Source organism: Lactuca serriola, chromosome 4 (assembly GCF_051521515.1).
Source record: "Lactuca serriola cultivar US96UC23 chromosome 4, Lser_US96UC23_V15, whole genome shotgun sequence".
Classification (NCBI taxonomy): domain Eukaryota; kingdom Viridiplantae; phylum Streptophyta; class Magnoliopsida; order Asterales; family Asteraceae; genus Lactuca; species Lactuca serriola.
The window spans coordinates 318,448,691-318,464,841 of record NC_136411.1 but is presented as its reverse complement, the minus strand read 5'-3'; the positions used below and the strand labels follow the sequence as shown (position 1 = coordinate 318,464,841).

General features: G+C 33.9%; 2 long non-coding RNA genes across 2 annotated transcripts; both read left to right on the top strand.

Moving 5' to 3' along the window:
• Window positions 1-2,845: 2,845 nt before the first annotated feature.
• LOC145097335 (uncharacterized) lies at window positions 2,846-4,059 on the top strand. Its single transcript, XR_013704318.1, has 2 exons — window positions 2,846-3,228; window positions 3,408-4,059. It is a non-coding gene; the product is annotated as an uncharacterized LOC145097335 (long non-coding RNA).
• Window positions 4,060-4,249: 190 nt separating this feature from the next.
• Window positions 4,250-5,264, top strand: LOC145097333 (uncharacterized). Its single transcript, XR_013704317.1, has 2 exons — window positions 4,250-4,838; window positions 4,911-5,264. It is a non-coding gene; the product is annotated as an uncharacterized LOC145097333 (long non-coding RNA).
• The last annotated feature ends 10,887 nt before the right edge of the window (window positions 5,265-16,151 follow it).

The following is a 16,151-nucleotide window of genomic DNA, read 5'->3' as shown; positions in this document are numbered from 1 at the left end:
ATTCTAACACTTCCTAAGTGTACATGCAACCCTAAATACCTTGGATCTATGTTTTCTCTATTATACATGCAAATAAGAACATCCAAGGTATTATCCTAATCTAGCATACAAAAACTATGAATGTAACAAGATAGAATACATACCTCTTGATGTAGCTTGATGTCTTCAAGCTTTAAGAGCTTAGCCCCAATAGTGTGGAAGCCTCAAGTGGAATCACAAATCACCAAGACACCTTGGAATACTTTAGAGAATATGATTACTTGGTTCTCTCTAGTGAAATTGGCTAGCCCTTTTTTTTAGTGTATCCACACTAGTGCCAATTTCACCAACCAAGGACATCTTTATATAGTATGGAGAATAGGGTTAAATCCATGACCTTTCATTTCATATGATCCATGGGTTAAACACTCCATGGACTATCCATGAAAGCTTAGCCCAACCTAAATGAACTTGGCCCATTCCATATATACAAGAGTCCATATTTAATTAGTTCATTTTGATCACTTAATTAATTCTAAATTAATTCTTGATCAATACTAATTAAATAATATGATTCCATATTAATATATTAGAACTTATAATATATTAATATTAATCATAAACATACTATTCTCAAAAGATTATCCATATAAATTGTGTCGGTGAAGTGCAACCCAAATGGACCATGCCGGGTCGGGTCAAGTACATACCAAATATAATTATGGACTTAGACATTAATCCAACAAATATTTGATGAATCGTCGATATCACACACTCCCCAGGAGAACACACAATGTACCTCAGGTCAAATGTGTTCCTTCTTCACCACAACCTTACCCAAGGGGTAAGATACAATCGAACCCAACTAATTGACAAACCTCAACTGCTACCAAAAACGTTCTCCTAAACATCTGAAACAATATCTCAAGCTTGAAGTAAAATTGAACAAATCTTCATTAATACACAACTAACCCGGTAAAATTCTCAAGTTCAGAAGGAAAAATCTAAAATCACCCAAAATGCTGTCAGAACCCTGATCGGATCAATCCAAATAACGACCCTACCGACGCGACATGCCAAAACTGGACTTTGCGTAGACCCACAGTCACACTTGAAAATTTGAACAACGTCACAGCAACATCCAAACTTTCACTATCCAAAGAAAACCACCAAACCGGAGCTTGCTAGAAACAAAAATCCCATAACCAAACAACCAAGGGTACATACATCCAAAAACCAAATATATAAATGACAAAACTCTGATGAAGGGTCGACGCACCAACTGCACCTTCAACTATTACTGCTCGAATCCTTCAAACGAGGAACAAAATGACCAATCGGTCAAAAATGAACCGACAAACTAAACCCAATGATCTAATATACTGTTGAACAAATCCCATAAAGAAATGCACATATCGAGCTCTGAAACTGATCAACAAACCAACCACTGCCCATCTTGATGAAACCTGTTGGTTTGCATTTTGCGAGGACATACATTGATAGTCATGAAATTGTTTAAGGTTTATGAAAGAGATAATTTTTTCAAAAGTTGTAAATGTTTTGGGTCTAGACCTATATGACTCATGAGATATTATTATCTTATGTATCTTTTTGTTTAAATGTCATATATTTTAGGTTCATATATGAAGTGTTTGAAGACTTTGATTATATTGATAGTAATGAACTTTTGAATGATAGAAATTGATCATAGTTTATGTATTGGATATATGTATATTCACTTTTTACTATGGTTTTGTTTGTATCGTTTCTAAGGTCCAGTTTATGACTTTTGTAAACAAATACAAATTGTTTTGTAATAGGAGTTTTTGAGAATATATTTTGATAAATGTGGCTTAACGCCAGAAAACATTTTAAAACCATAATATTTGTTTTATAAAAAGTCATGCTGAATTAACAAGATCATCCGCCATGCCGGGCTATAAGTAAACAAAAAAGAAATATTGTTCGTGTTCGTTCATTTATTAAACAAATAAACTTCTCATAAAGCGATTCACCAATGATTAGTTGTACATTCAGTTTATTTATAACGTTAAATGTGGCAATGAGGTGAGATCGTCGTAACAATATTTTTCATATGGTGGTGCAGTGGATATACCCATACCCATAATCTAATAAAAGTTTTAATGTCTTTCAAAAATAAAAAAATCTCCATACATCTAATAAGATAATGTCACCATGGAACTTTTAACGTAGTTGAGGTGCTTTTAAGGCTGGAGGGAGTGGTGACACCGGAACCGCACTCCCTCCTTTTACATATAGGAGCTACATCATTTTTACCATACAAAGTGTGGTTCTTTATCATATCCAAGGAGTGAAAACCATGGTAGAGAAAGAGAGAGGTGAGAAAAAGAAGAAGAGAGAGAAAAATACATAAATAAAGAGAGAGAAGAAAGAGAGTGCGGCCATTTCTAGCCGCATTGTGGTCAAAATCGCAGGAAACCGCACCCAAAAGGGGGCGGTGTTTGTGGTCCAAGTGACAAGGGTGCGCCTTGAAACCGCGGTTCACTCCTTCAAGCCTAAGAAAAAAACAAATAATAATAGGTGTTTTTGGATATTGAACAAGTTTCGTATGTGCACTCTAAACGAAATCTGAGTAGGTGCGGTTTATTTTTATCGGGTCGGGTTGGTTGAATAGTAGACTTGTCAAAGTCGGTTAGAAGTTTCTATTTACCTGGCAAGAAACGAAAATTGCAAGTTTCTCGTGCGACCGCCTTTATCGGAAATAACTATGCCCACACGTCACGACTTCGTTTTCCACCGTTGGATCATTATCCCATCCATCGATCTCATCCGTCCATTAACACCATCGCTTCTATAAAACGCAGATTACGAGACGGTATAATTTGCATACCCCAACGAATATATATCTCGTCATCGTTCTGCTAGAAAATTTAGATCTGCAATCTTTCGTTTCTCGTTTTGTTCAATCGACTTGCTATGGCGATAGATCTGTCGACGATCTACGGTTTAGTGCGATTTTTCTTGTGTTCTTATGGATCGAGTATGTTTTCCATGAAACCGATGGAATCGATACGAGTTGCTGATTTATGTCTTTGATGTACTTTGATCGACAGAGTTTGATTTGTTCAACCGATGGAATCGATACTAGTTGTTGATTTATGCCGTTGATTTACCTTTGATCACCAGAGGTTGATTTTTGGTCAACATGGATCTGTTGATCAACGTCTCAGATCTACAGTTTATGCTTTTGCTAGAGCTAATTAGAAGGTAAATTTATATTTCTCTTTCACATCTACCGGAGTCTGATTATTATTGTTTTAAATCCGTTGAAAAATCTTGTTTTTACTTTGTTTGATTCACCCTCTGGTAGAATTATACTGCGCTTTTGGTGTTCTGTTCATATAAATTGAGTTTTTGATTCTAATCATATTGTTCTATTGTTGCAGGTTCATTGGCGATTGGTGGTCCACGATGCTTCTCATGATTCGGTTGGATGATTTTTAATCCCTTGATTTCGGATCATCTGAATCCTTGATACTTGTTATTCTATTGATCAAGTTCGATTTGTATCGCGGAACTTGAATTTGATCCAGTGATCGGAACTTGAAGTATGGAGATTGACATCCAGGTTGGTATGTAGAGGTAGTAATATGTCTTGTTTTGATTAGGGGATCATGTATGTCCTAATTATATCCTGTTATTCGGCCTTTGCCATGATGGGTGCGCTCGCATGGCAGGCAACTATCCTAATAAAAATGAGTTTTTGTTTTTGAGGGGAGGTCGCACGGGGGTTTGCCCGGGATCTCTCCTCTGGTGTGCGTCTCTCTTCTCTTTCTCTCTCTCTCTCTCTCTTGGTGTGTGTATGTTTATGTTTACCTCGATACCGGTGCTCAGTTCCTCCCACTACAATTCGAATTCAAACAGCGCAACAACAATTATCCAGTGAACAACATTTATATAATGTTTAGCAGATGATTATCACCAAAGGTACTTCCAATTTAATTGCTTTTCATTTTTTCAGAAATCAATAGTCGTTAATTCCGTCTCTATTGCAAAAAAGTTTAAGCATATTAATAATATAATTTGGGTTTATTTATATATTTATAGATAGCTCATGACCTATTGCTTAAAATATAGTTCCACCTTATAATTGGGTTTTGGTTCAAATGATTTCAATGATTTTAGGCTACACATCATTTTCACAATTGATTTGCGTTATTTGGAGGCTATTTTCTTCAATCGACGTCATGCCCCCGCATTAATCCAATAGTCGCATTAATCCATTAGTCGCATGTCGGGAACATTAGATATCGAAAAAAAAATTATGAGCACGACTGAGATTTTATCCTAAAAAATCCATCCGATACAGGCAAAGTAGTCTTAAAAGAGCTTTCGTACAAATCTTTGGGATGTCGCCAATGCATTTTAATTTGTTAATAACCAAAAAAAATGTCAACATTTGTTATAAGTATGTTTGATCCTTAGTGAAATCATATTATTATTCGTTATTAAATTTGGTTATTTATTCATAATTTGAGTTGTGTATGGCTTTGACTTGTGGATTTATCATCTTTTTAACATTTTAATGTAATCATATACTGGATGCTGAAAATTTGTTTGTAGCAGTGCCATCTGTGGGCTGAACTTGTATCGTTTGTTGAATTGAATCAATGTACGTTTTGTTCTACTATTCCTCTTTTGTGAGGCTTTTGGTTAGAACACAATGTAAAAAATTCAGATGATGTCGTTGTGGATTCTACTTGTGGATGTTTGAAGACTGTGATTAAAGCTCTCTGGATTTCCAAGTTATGCGCTGTTGTTATTTGTAACTCACTTTTTGATGCTTTGCTGGGTTCATTTCTACAATTTGTTTCCTGGTATGTTTTCGCCACAGCTGTGCTGTCATTTTTTCATCAGAATTTTGTCATCATGTTGGTGATAACTGGCAGGTTCTTACATGTCTATCTTTTCATGGTTCGAAGGAAGCAAAGTGCGTTAATAAAAAAGTGCAACAAAGACTTGATTGGAGATCAACTGGGCTGATATCAGTTTGATGCTTTTCCAGTGTTGAAATTGTTGACCAAATCTTTGTGATTCAGTTGTTGCTAAGTAAAACATTGAACGTTTTGTTGATCCGTCCTTTGCAACAGACAATTTTCATCGGAGTTACTAAATTTTATTAAGCCTGTGTGTAAGAGAAGCTAATTTGGTCATATGATTCTTGGATGTTTGCATTAAGTTTTTAAACAGTCTGTTAGGTGTAAGTTCCTAAAACTAATGAAGCAAGGTAAGGTTGCTTTCTATTTGAGGTGCCATGCAGTAATTTTCTTTAAAAAGTTTAAAATATAAAAGTTTTCACATGGCTGTTACTAGAAACCCAACGCACGTTAATAAATGTTTTTTGTATTTTAGTATTGTTGGATGTAGACACAGTTAATGTAGAAAAGAATGTTTTACGAACGGACTTCAAACTGTTCAGCTATACCCATTTAAAGAATGCTACAACATCTTTTGAGACAAGTTTCATAGACAATATTGCGAAATTTATTAGCTTAATAAGTTGGGAGTTACTCTGTTAGATCTGTAAGCTCTGAAATGGTAAAGAGCGCTCGGGAACAATTCCCTGAGAGGTTGGTGGTTCGAATCCATCCAGATCTGTTTTGACTTTAGGGGAAAATCTATAGAAATTTTAATGATTATAAAAAATGAAACTGAAATGATTTTGTACGAAATATATGTAGAATAATAATGTAATGTCACAGATGATATTGCATATATGCCTAGGAAAAGTTGACACATATTCTTGAACATTCATCACTACTTGTTTTGCTTGTACCCGATATACTGCCTTCTGTGTTGTGTCCAAGCAATTAGGTAGATTGAAGTTGTTGCAGGTTGATCCTCTTCCATTTTTATGAAACACTAAATATAATATATCCAATTATTCTATATGACAATTCTTTTTCGGTTGGTAGACAGTGAATTAGGCTTGTGGTTGAGCTGGAGGAAGTTGAGGGTGGCTGGAATGTCAAAGAGAGATGAAGAAACTCGCATATCTGATGGTGAATTTTCATGTCCAGAATATGTTGAAGAATTCTGGGATTGAAGAGAGTGTTGGTGAAAGGATATTTGTTTTTTAAAGATGAAAGAAAGTTTGAAAATGGTCTCTGATGGATCCAAAATGCTCCAATTTTCGTGCATAGATGGAAGCTTGGTCTGTGTCTAAAGCAAACCACAACACGAGATATCAGAAACATGAGATATTCAATAGGAATTCCAAGAGCAAGAATCCAATGTTGAACTAAACAAAAGCATGGAGATGTCTAAAGAGAATTCCAGAAGCAATAACATCAAGGTAGGGTTGGCTAATCTTCATCAATCATCTATATCATAGCTTAGTTACCAAACAATCAAATGATACGAAAGTAAAATGTGCATTCCATAAGTAGGATTAGAAGTTATATAAATGGTTTCTTTGGTTCTACAGCTTTAAACCTTTAGTCTAAGTATAGACCAACTGTTTTCCTTGATGATTTGTGGTTTGGAAACGGGAAACTCAAACGCTTGAAATTGTTGAATGCTTTGTTACTTCTGACAGCTTGAAATCCCTTGTAGACCATTGATAATGTTGTAGAGTTACTGATTAATGGAAAATGGAAATTTTTTTAAGCTTACTGTTAAAAATGGAAGTTTTGATGCTGATTACTCTTAATTATGTGAAACAAGGGGATTTAAGCAAAGCTAAAAGGGTAGGTCAATGCAACAAGGCAGAAGAAATACAAGAAGGATGCAATCTTCGGTAAAATGTATCACTTTATAATTGCTTGCTGAAAACCGATTTTCATACTTGCTGTGCTCCATTGAAATTACATTTACTTGCTGAAAATTAGACTTGCATGCTATGCAATGATTTTAAGTTAATGTGTATTGAAAGATTGTTATGGTTTTTTGGTAAGTAATGATGTTTATAACATGATATATTGATATGAAATAAAATAAAATTTATTATTTTTATAATTTATATAATCTATCTTTATATATATACTTATATAAGTTATGGTGGGTGGTGGTAGTAGTGGTGGTGATGTTGGTGGCAATGTGGCAGTGGTGTTGATGATGATAGAGGATAATATTGTAATCTTGCACTAGAATTAATTTATTTCTATCTTTTGATGGAAGGAACTTTCTTCTTAGAAAGTTTTTTTCATTTAGAAATCCAATTCTATGGCAAAAGTTAAACCAAAATAGAAAAGATAAAATTGGATTCAAATTTCAGATTTCTTAAAAGGAAAAATGTCATTGTAGCACGTTAAAGTTAGGTTTTTGGTTCGATTTGGTCACTAAAGTTTTATTTATTTATTTATTTGATTTTTTTATAAGCAATAGGGCATTAAACTTACAACTTACCTGACTATTAAGCCATTTTTCGTGAGATCTTAAATCCTCATTTTAACACGTTATACTAAGTTACATAAATGGTCTCCATGGTTTAAATCTTTTTCGTGGTTGGTCCCTTACCAACACTGTTCATCATCGACACCACTACCATTCACTTCCGACAACCACCACCGTTTATCTCAGGCAAGTCTTAATCTTTTGATTCTTTCTATCTCTTTCTCGTTTTCTATTTCTCTTTACAAACTACTTTTGGAAGTTAATGTTGATCGGAAAGATTGAACCAGTGCCAATGACATCCTCTTACCCTCTGATTGACAACCCTCTACCGGTGATAGATAAAAATTTTCCTTAACAGGTTTACAACAAGTTACATAACTGCAACCATGCAGTTGGATTCCCATCATCTCCCCGGATTCCTCCCTTTTAGTTATACACAAAAACCACCACCATTACCGTCATAAATCATTTATTGCAAATACACATACTATAGATGAACGATGACAGATTTGAGACTTTCTGGATGCAGGGGCGGAGGAAGAGGTGATGGATGGGCTATAATCATACAAGAGATCATCGTCATCTTCATTATCATTAGGTTGTTGATGAGACATCATTCAAGCAAGCCTCTTTGCCGCCCCTTGGTGTTTTATGTCCTCTTCACAATCGATCAATGAATGTCGGTGAATCATCGGAGATGTTGCACCACGAGACGAAGCCATCGGTGGCGATAATTGGTCGTCAATACCACCACCAGGTGTTATGCTCTTTGAATTTATTCTACTGCGTGATAGAAAAATGCATGGTGGAGAGTGGAGACACAAAATATGAGATCTTAATTATATACATATATTAAAACCCATCGTGCCTAAGAACAATGCACTTTGTCCGTTTCAGATTTTAACCACATTAATTTGTACCCATCGACTCTTTTCGTCCTTCTAGATTTCGAACATCCGTCTTCCCCAATCGTATATTCCCACCGCCAACGGTTTTCATATGTCTCACTAATATCTTCGAACTTCTTTTCTTCGCATTACCAAGATGTTGCAACCAAACACCTTCTCACCACCGCCATCATCGATCGTCACTCATACCATCATCGTCGCCGACCTATCTCCAGTGCGTCAATTGAAAACCCTTGTCGGCTTCCAATTTCCTAATGCGCAGTGCTGACAAATGAAGTTTTTTTTTTTCTGCTTATATAACCCTCGATTTTTTATTTCCCACATATTCAACCACATCGCAGAAGCACAATCGATGAAGAGTTTCTAAAGACTTTCTGGTATCTCATTTCCCGTTCATCTGTCTTGCATCGTATGTGACTTTCAGTTTGATTTTAGAATTCCTCTCTATTTTTTATCCCCTTCAGGTTTATGTCGATTAATTTATCCTAATTTTATCCACATATGTTTGATTCATTTGTTCACAAATACAAAGGATTAGAAGGTAGTATTGGCGCTCATGTTTATTTAGTTTCTAATGAAATTTGAATGCATCATGATTTATTCAATTTGTATTGGCAGATCAGTTCTATTAGTCAAATAATTGGGATTCATTCAATTATGCGTTCATCATATCATGTAATCAAGTAAATTTATCATCTCTACATACATTCTTAGTTTTCTCTCTTCAGTTGTGTTTTTATACTATTAAACCAATTTATGTATCTATTTATAATGGATTTATAATTCGAAGTTATATAATGGTTTGGAGTTGATTTTCCCAGAAATCACATACGTTTCCTATTTTTATATGTTTATCACAAAACAATCTCCATTTAATGGTAATATATTACCTCAAGCAATAATAAATTAAATTTGAACTTGAGTCTTTAAACTATTTTAAATATTTTTTTCACTGAATTTGCTTTATTATGTATTCAGTCGTACCATGAGAAAGCCAACTTATGCCTTTTGTTTTTGTATAAAGTTAAAAAATGGTGTTTTAAGTGTTTGTAATCTATGCTTTCGATTAGCAAACATTTAGGATTTGGAATCCCTATTTTGTTGATGATTTTATAAAGGAATTTTTAAATTTCGTTTGAATATGAACAAAAGTAGGAACGGAACTCAAACCAGTGGATAAAACCGTAAATGAAGGAATGAAATTGAACAATCGAGGGTGAAATTGTTTGGTGGATCATGGATTTTAGAATTTAGAATTTGAAGAACCTACCTTAATGATAATCTAAGTTCAAGATGCAGGTCTGCCCAAGTTCAAACACTATAGACTTGAAAATGATTGTTGTTTGTTTAAGAGATTACAACTCTCGCATTCATGGAAGCACATATGCTTTGTATGAGATTGTGTGATGTCATTGTGGACCCTCTCTATATGGTATACCAATGAAATGGATAGAAAAAGGTTTTCTTTATGGGTATGTTTTATAATTCTTTTTTTTACTTTGGATATGATGATGCTATCACTAATTAATTTTGTTTTTATTAATGTATTTAAAATTCATCATTTGGTGGTTGTTGGGAACTTTCTACATATGTTCATTGGAAGTTACTACAAAGGGAAAGGTAATTCTTCCGTTTCTACATGCTTAATGACTTGGTAAGGCTTCAACACATGAACATGTGTTAAATTTTTGTTGGTTTTGAGTTATAAATGGCCTGATTATTGTTGGTGACATGTGCAGGGTGGTGCCAAAAAGATGCTAATTTCAACTTCATTAGTTGGTACCCATATGTTTTTGTAGGGGTAAATGAGACTACATACAAGCTAAAAAGATGGTAACTAAGTATTTTGTAAACTCAGCTCCCTACCTTAAAATAAGAACACTAGGCTGAATGTAAAATTGATGGTAATTACATCAATACCCTCCTACAAAGTGATTTCTATTACAACAAAACCAATTATGAAACAACTAATGTAATTCACATATCCATGATCGTAATTTTTTGTTGGTCACTATTATCTATTTATTTTCCAGATTAGCAACTTATTGCTACCCCATTACCTATCTTTAATGGTTTTCTCAACACTTGATAGGGCTTACACACACGAGCAGGTAAAGTTTCAAATTATGTTGATTTTTAGGTGTAAATGTCGTTTGTACCCTTTTATCACTTTTTGTTGTTGGCAATGTGCAGGTTGTGTAAACATTTTTATTCTTTCAATTTTTTGTTTTATGGAAACATTTAAAAAAGAAAAAAAGTTAAAGCTGCCAATTGAAACAACAATAGTATTGAGGTAAAAGGCATGGCTAATAGTTCTACTCTTATGTTCTATTGTAACTTTTGTTTGTAGGATCGAGTTGAGCCTGGGTAAACTCCACAATTTGAAAAGGGTATTAAGTCATATGCAATTCTTGCCCGACCTGTTAATGGAATTGTTATAGAACATGTTCTTACTTCTACCCAGTTATACACGAATAATTGCTTTTAAAATCTACCCAATTATAACATTATACTTTTACATTTTCCATTAATGCTGCACTTTGCTTTGGAAAATCTCCCAAATTATAGCACTGGATGTAACGCCCGTAGATCAGGGCTAGTCAATTTAGAGACGATAAGCGTCAAAAATGACTTTTTGATAGAAGATTATTTAGAATGAATAATCTTAACTAAGTTATAGTATATGTTATAAGGTTTCCGTGCATATAAAGATCGCCGAAATCCGAGTTATAACGAAGAAGTTATGACCTGTCGAAGTTTTGCGACAGAACCGGCACGACGCTGAATGACGTAAAAAATGAATTTACGTTAGAGTGGTATTTAGCCTTAGAGATCTAAACGAAAGTCGTAGAGTTCGTTAAACCATGAGCATGCATAAAAAGAACGCCCAAATCTGACTTCGTATGAGGAAGTTATGATTTTTCGAAGTTTCGACTTAGCGGTATGCAGCCCGAATACTCGATTTGAGACCGAGTGGTTTTTAGCCGAAACAATCTAAATGAGAATCGAAGATCTCATTAATTGTAGTAAAACGATAAAAAGATAGGCGAAAACGGACGTCGGATGAAGAAGTTATGATTTTATAACGGAGTTTTCCTGTCCCGGCCTACTAAAAATAAATAATAAAAATAAATTCAAAATTAGCCAATGGAGTCTAAACGAAAGTTGTAGATCGTAGTCTCACCTACGCGTGGATATAAAGAACGTCGAAAATGGAGTTCGTATGAGGAAGATATGAATTTTTGAAGTTTATTAAATATTTTCGATATTTTATTTAAATAAAAATTCCGATATTATCCGAAGGGGGGGGGGGAGTCCGCGATCTTATCGTCATTACGCCCAGCGTAATCTCAAGTTACGCCCAACATAATTCGACCTTCCAGCCCCTATAAAAGGAGGTCGAAGGCAACCGAGTTCATTGCTCATTTCTTCCCTTTTTCTCGCGTTTTTGCATCGTTTTTCGTGCAAGAATTATCCCGAAGCCCCGGTATCATTCCCGAGCCCCGAAGCAAGTCCCGAGACCCCGAAGATCCCGAGAAGTGAAATTCCCGAGCCGAAGCTCTGCCCGCGAGGAGTCTGGTTTTTGTGAAGATCTTCCAGATCTGCCGAAGAATACTACTTCTACAAGCCGTAGTGCTGTCCGATCATCTTCTGATCAAGTGAGTGTATAGTTATTTTCTTCTAACACATAAATATTAAGTATTTACTATGAAATACGTGTTATGTGTTTGTATATAAAGTTGTTTATATGTGTGGGTGTATAGTCCATTTCATAAACACGATAATAATACAAGTATTATTTGAATGTATTAAATATATCGTTGTTTATATGTGTGAGTGTGTAGTTACTTTCTTCTAACGCATAAATATTAAGTATTTGCTATGAAATACGAGCTATGTGTATAATATAAAGTTGTTTATATGTGTGGGTGTATAGTCCTTTTCATAAACACGATAATAATACAAGTATTATTTGAATGTATTAAGTATATCGTTGTTTATATGTGTGAGTGTGTAGTTAATTTCTTCTAACGCATAAATATTAAGTATTTGCTATAAAATACGTGCTATGTGTATAATATAAAGTTGTTTATATGTGTGGGTGTATAGTCCCTTTCATAAACACGAGTATAATACAAGTATGGTTTGAATGTATTAAGTATATGTTTGGGTGAGTGTGTGGTTACTTTCTTCTAACACATAAACATGAAGTATTTGTTATAAAATACGTGCTATGTGTTTATATATTGTTGTTTATTTGAGATGAGTGTGGAATAGATGTTTTATATAGTTTTTAAATGAGTTAAACTGTATATGTGTTTTATATCTACAAATATGTTGGGTAGAACATGGGTAGATGAGATAGTTGGTATGTGATAAAATGATGAGGTATGAAAGATGATTAAGAATGATATTGGCAGATGCACCAATTAGAGAATATCATAATACTAGCAGATGCGCTTAAGAATAATATCGGTAGATGCACCAAGTAGTGAATGTCGTAATCCTGGCATATGCGCTTATAGGATAATCCTGGCAGATGCGCTTATAGGATAATGTCGGCAGATGCGCCTAAAAGAGAATGTCATAAACCTGACAGTCGCGCCTCATAGTGTATGACGTAATCCTGACAGAGGCGCTTAAAGGATAATGTTGGCAGATGCGCCTTATGTAGCAATGAAAGTTTGTGCTAATTCCTTAGGTCAATCCTTAGGAATGAATGAATGGCGGGTAGTTGAATTCTTAGGGTAAAATCCTAAGAAAGATAATAGGGATGGGTAATTGAGTTGATTGTTTGATGGTTGAATATAATAATTATATTATTGTGGGTTGAAAACCCTATATGCTCACCAGGCTCCCAAGCCTGACCCACTCAGTTTTCTTTGCATTACAGGTAATGGCATAAGATTATAAGTTGGTGGACTTGATGAAAGATTTTGGATTATAGGCCAGTAGTTATGAATAACTGTTGTAAGGTCTATTTTGTTCTGTGTATGCTTTTGGTCTGTATTGAACATGACATCCCGAGATTTTGTTACATAATGAAAATACATTTCTTTAAAGAAATGCTTTGATAATTTTTATCATATTTTGTTTTGGGAACAAATTCCGCAACTGTTTTCTTTAAAAGATTACTCTGATTTTATAAAACAAAACATAAACAAATCGGTCTTTTCTGGCCGTGAAAATGGGGATGTCACACTGGACTTTCTATTTTTTGTTTTTTTTTTTGTATTATAAACACATTGGACTTTGGAAACCCGATTATAGTATTATGCTTTCCGTTTTTATTTCCCCTTATCATTGGGTCATTGGGCTTTGGAAAAGCTACCCAATGGTAACATCGTAGTATTATTTTTATATTATGAAAGACATTCTGCTTTGAAAAATCTACCCAACCATAGAAACGTACTTCTATTTTTTACAAGTTAAGTCATTTTTTTTTTGAAATTTTTTATCTAATTATAACATTTTACTTCCAACTTTTTTCTTATTAGCTCATTGTACTTCAAAAATCTACGAAATTGTCGATGAAAATTCTTTTGTTTTTATATAACATTGACATAATTAGACATATTTATTTGATGTACAATCCTTTAATAAAAATTGAAAGTAGGTTGCTATGATAAACAAATCAATATAACAAATTCTCTTTCTTGCATTTAACATTTAAACCAATTTTAGCATTGTTGGAGATTTTTTAAAGAAACAATTTTTTAAAAATTTTTGTATATTAACATACCTTTACAATTTCATGTTTACCAGATAATCAAGTTGAGTCTCAGGCAGTTGGCGATGTTGAGAAGCCAACATCTAATAAGCTTTTGCTTCAACAAAAGCAATATGTAATTTATAGAACCTTTTATTAGCATAAAAAAGTTAACATGAATTTGATTTTATAGAAAGCAGAGGTTGGGGAATCTCATCTATTTTTGATAGGTTGGTCCTTCAATTCAATTGAATTTTGTGGTTTTGGATTCAAAAAGAGTTAGCGTTGCAATTTTACTCATTGTTTTAAAGCTTATTAAAATTTTTGAACCCTGTTACGAATAAAACAAATGTGTTTGGGGGGTGTGGGTTATGTAGTCATTAAGACCAAAAGTGTTAGGAAACTTCAAAAGAACTAAAGTGCATCACAAAACTTTTTCGGACCAAAACCCCTTCGGACTAAAACGAATGTCTTCTAAAGAAATTTGACCTTAAACTTATAGATAAAAAAAGAAAAAAAACCTCTGTACATAAATAAAAAAAACGTCGTTATCCAATACCTTTGCCCCATGCGTAGCATGGGTTCAACTACTAGTTCAAATTAAAATTACCCCCATTGAAAACACAGTTTTCCATATCATATTGCCAATTCTTCCATTGCAGCGCGATAGATGGCAATTCACTTTAGTGATATCTTCAATATCGATTCCATGCCATGGTCAGAGCTAATTCCGGAATACACAAGTGGTATCTCCAATCCTTCCTCTCTCATTTTTGCCTAAAAACACCGCTAGAATCACGGGGTTGTCGGAGATGGATAGTGGTGGCTGCCGGAAATGAACAATGGTGGTGCCAACAATGAACAATGTTGGTAAGGGACAAATCACAAAAAAAAATTAAACCATAGGGACCATTCGTGTAATTTAATATAGCTGGTTAAATGATCTGCTAAAAAATCAACGACTTAATAAACATGTAACTTGTAAGTTTAATAATATATATATATATAAAAAGACTTTAATAACTAAATCGAACCAAAGACCTAGATTTAAGTACATTTTCTTCATAAAATTCCTATGAACAATTCAAAATCCTAGCGTTTTTGGATACTTGAACAAGCTTAATGTATAAAGTATAAACTCTAACAAAATCCTAGGTGGTACGGTTGTTTTTTTCCGAGTCGGGTGGGTTGAACCGTAGACTTCTAAAAGTCGGTTAAGAGGGTGTTTGGCTTAGCTTTTGTGGGGCAAAAGTCATTTTTTGTAAAACAACTTTTTGTAAAAGTTGTTTTTTAAAATGTGTTTGGATTAACTTTTGAAGGGTAAAAATCAAAAATTAAAATGTTTGGTTTAACTTTTACATGTAAAATGACTAAAAAGGACATGGTTTAACTTTTAGATGAGATTATAAATGTAATTTAATGTTTTAGCCGGCGAAAAGTTAGGACCATGACTTTTCAAAAGACTTGAATTTACTCTATAGCAAAAATTGATTAAAAATTTATTTTCATTTTACCCGAACAACTTTTTGGATTTTTTTAAAAGATAAATTCAAAATAAGCCGATACAAACAGAGTTTTGTACCGAGGTGTTGTATTTTTGAAAAATATTTACTACATCATGGTACTTTAAAAATAAATTACCAAAAGATAGTGAATTAGTATATTATGGGTTTGTTATTTCTTTTTAGAGATTTCTAATTATTTTTAAATTTTATCACCATCACTGCATCACATCAATGTTTCCGGCCATCACCGTTCTCCCCTACCTACCAATTCGTTTTACTGCCACAATTCTTCTACAAATTAAAACATACGACTTTAGGAAAACCAAAAATTAAAACTAAAACTGTAAACAAAAATCAAGACAAAAGAGAAGTATGATAAAGCAAATCTAATATGGAAATCCTAAAAACAAATTTTAGTTAAAGTTATTTTTAGGGTGTCCGATGTATGCTTATATAGGTAAGCTCTTCGTTGTTTTTATTGGGGTTCAAACTACAAAATATAAATACATATGCCCTTGTAACACAGAAAAGAACAACACGAAATGTAAACTCGACAACAAACATTAGCATGACTTACATCTATAACACAGAGGAAAAAAAGGATAAAAAATAAGATGAAAGAAAAGCATCTATTCCAACCGGCCGTGAAGCAAAAGTCGGGATGAAACTTTC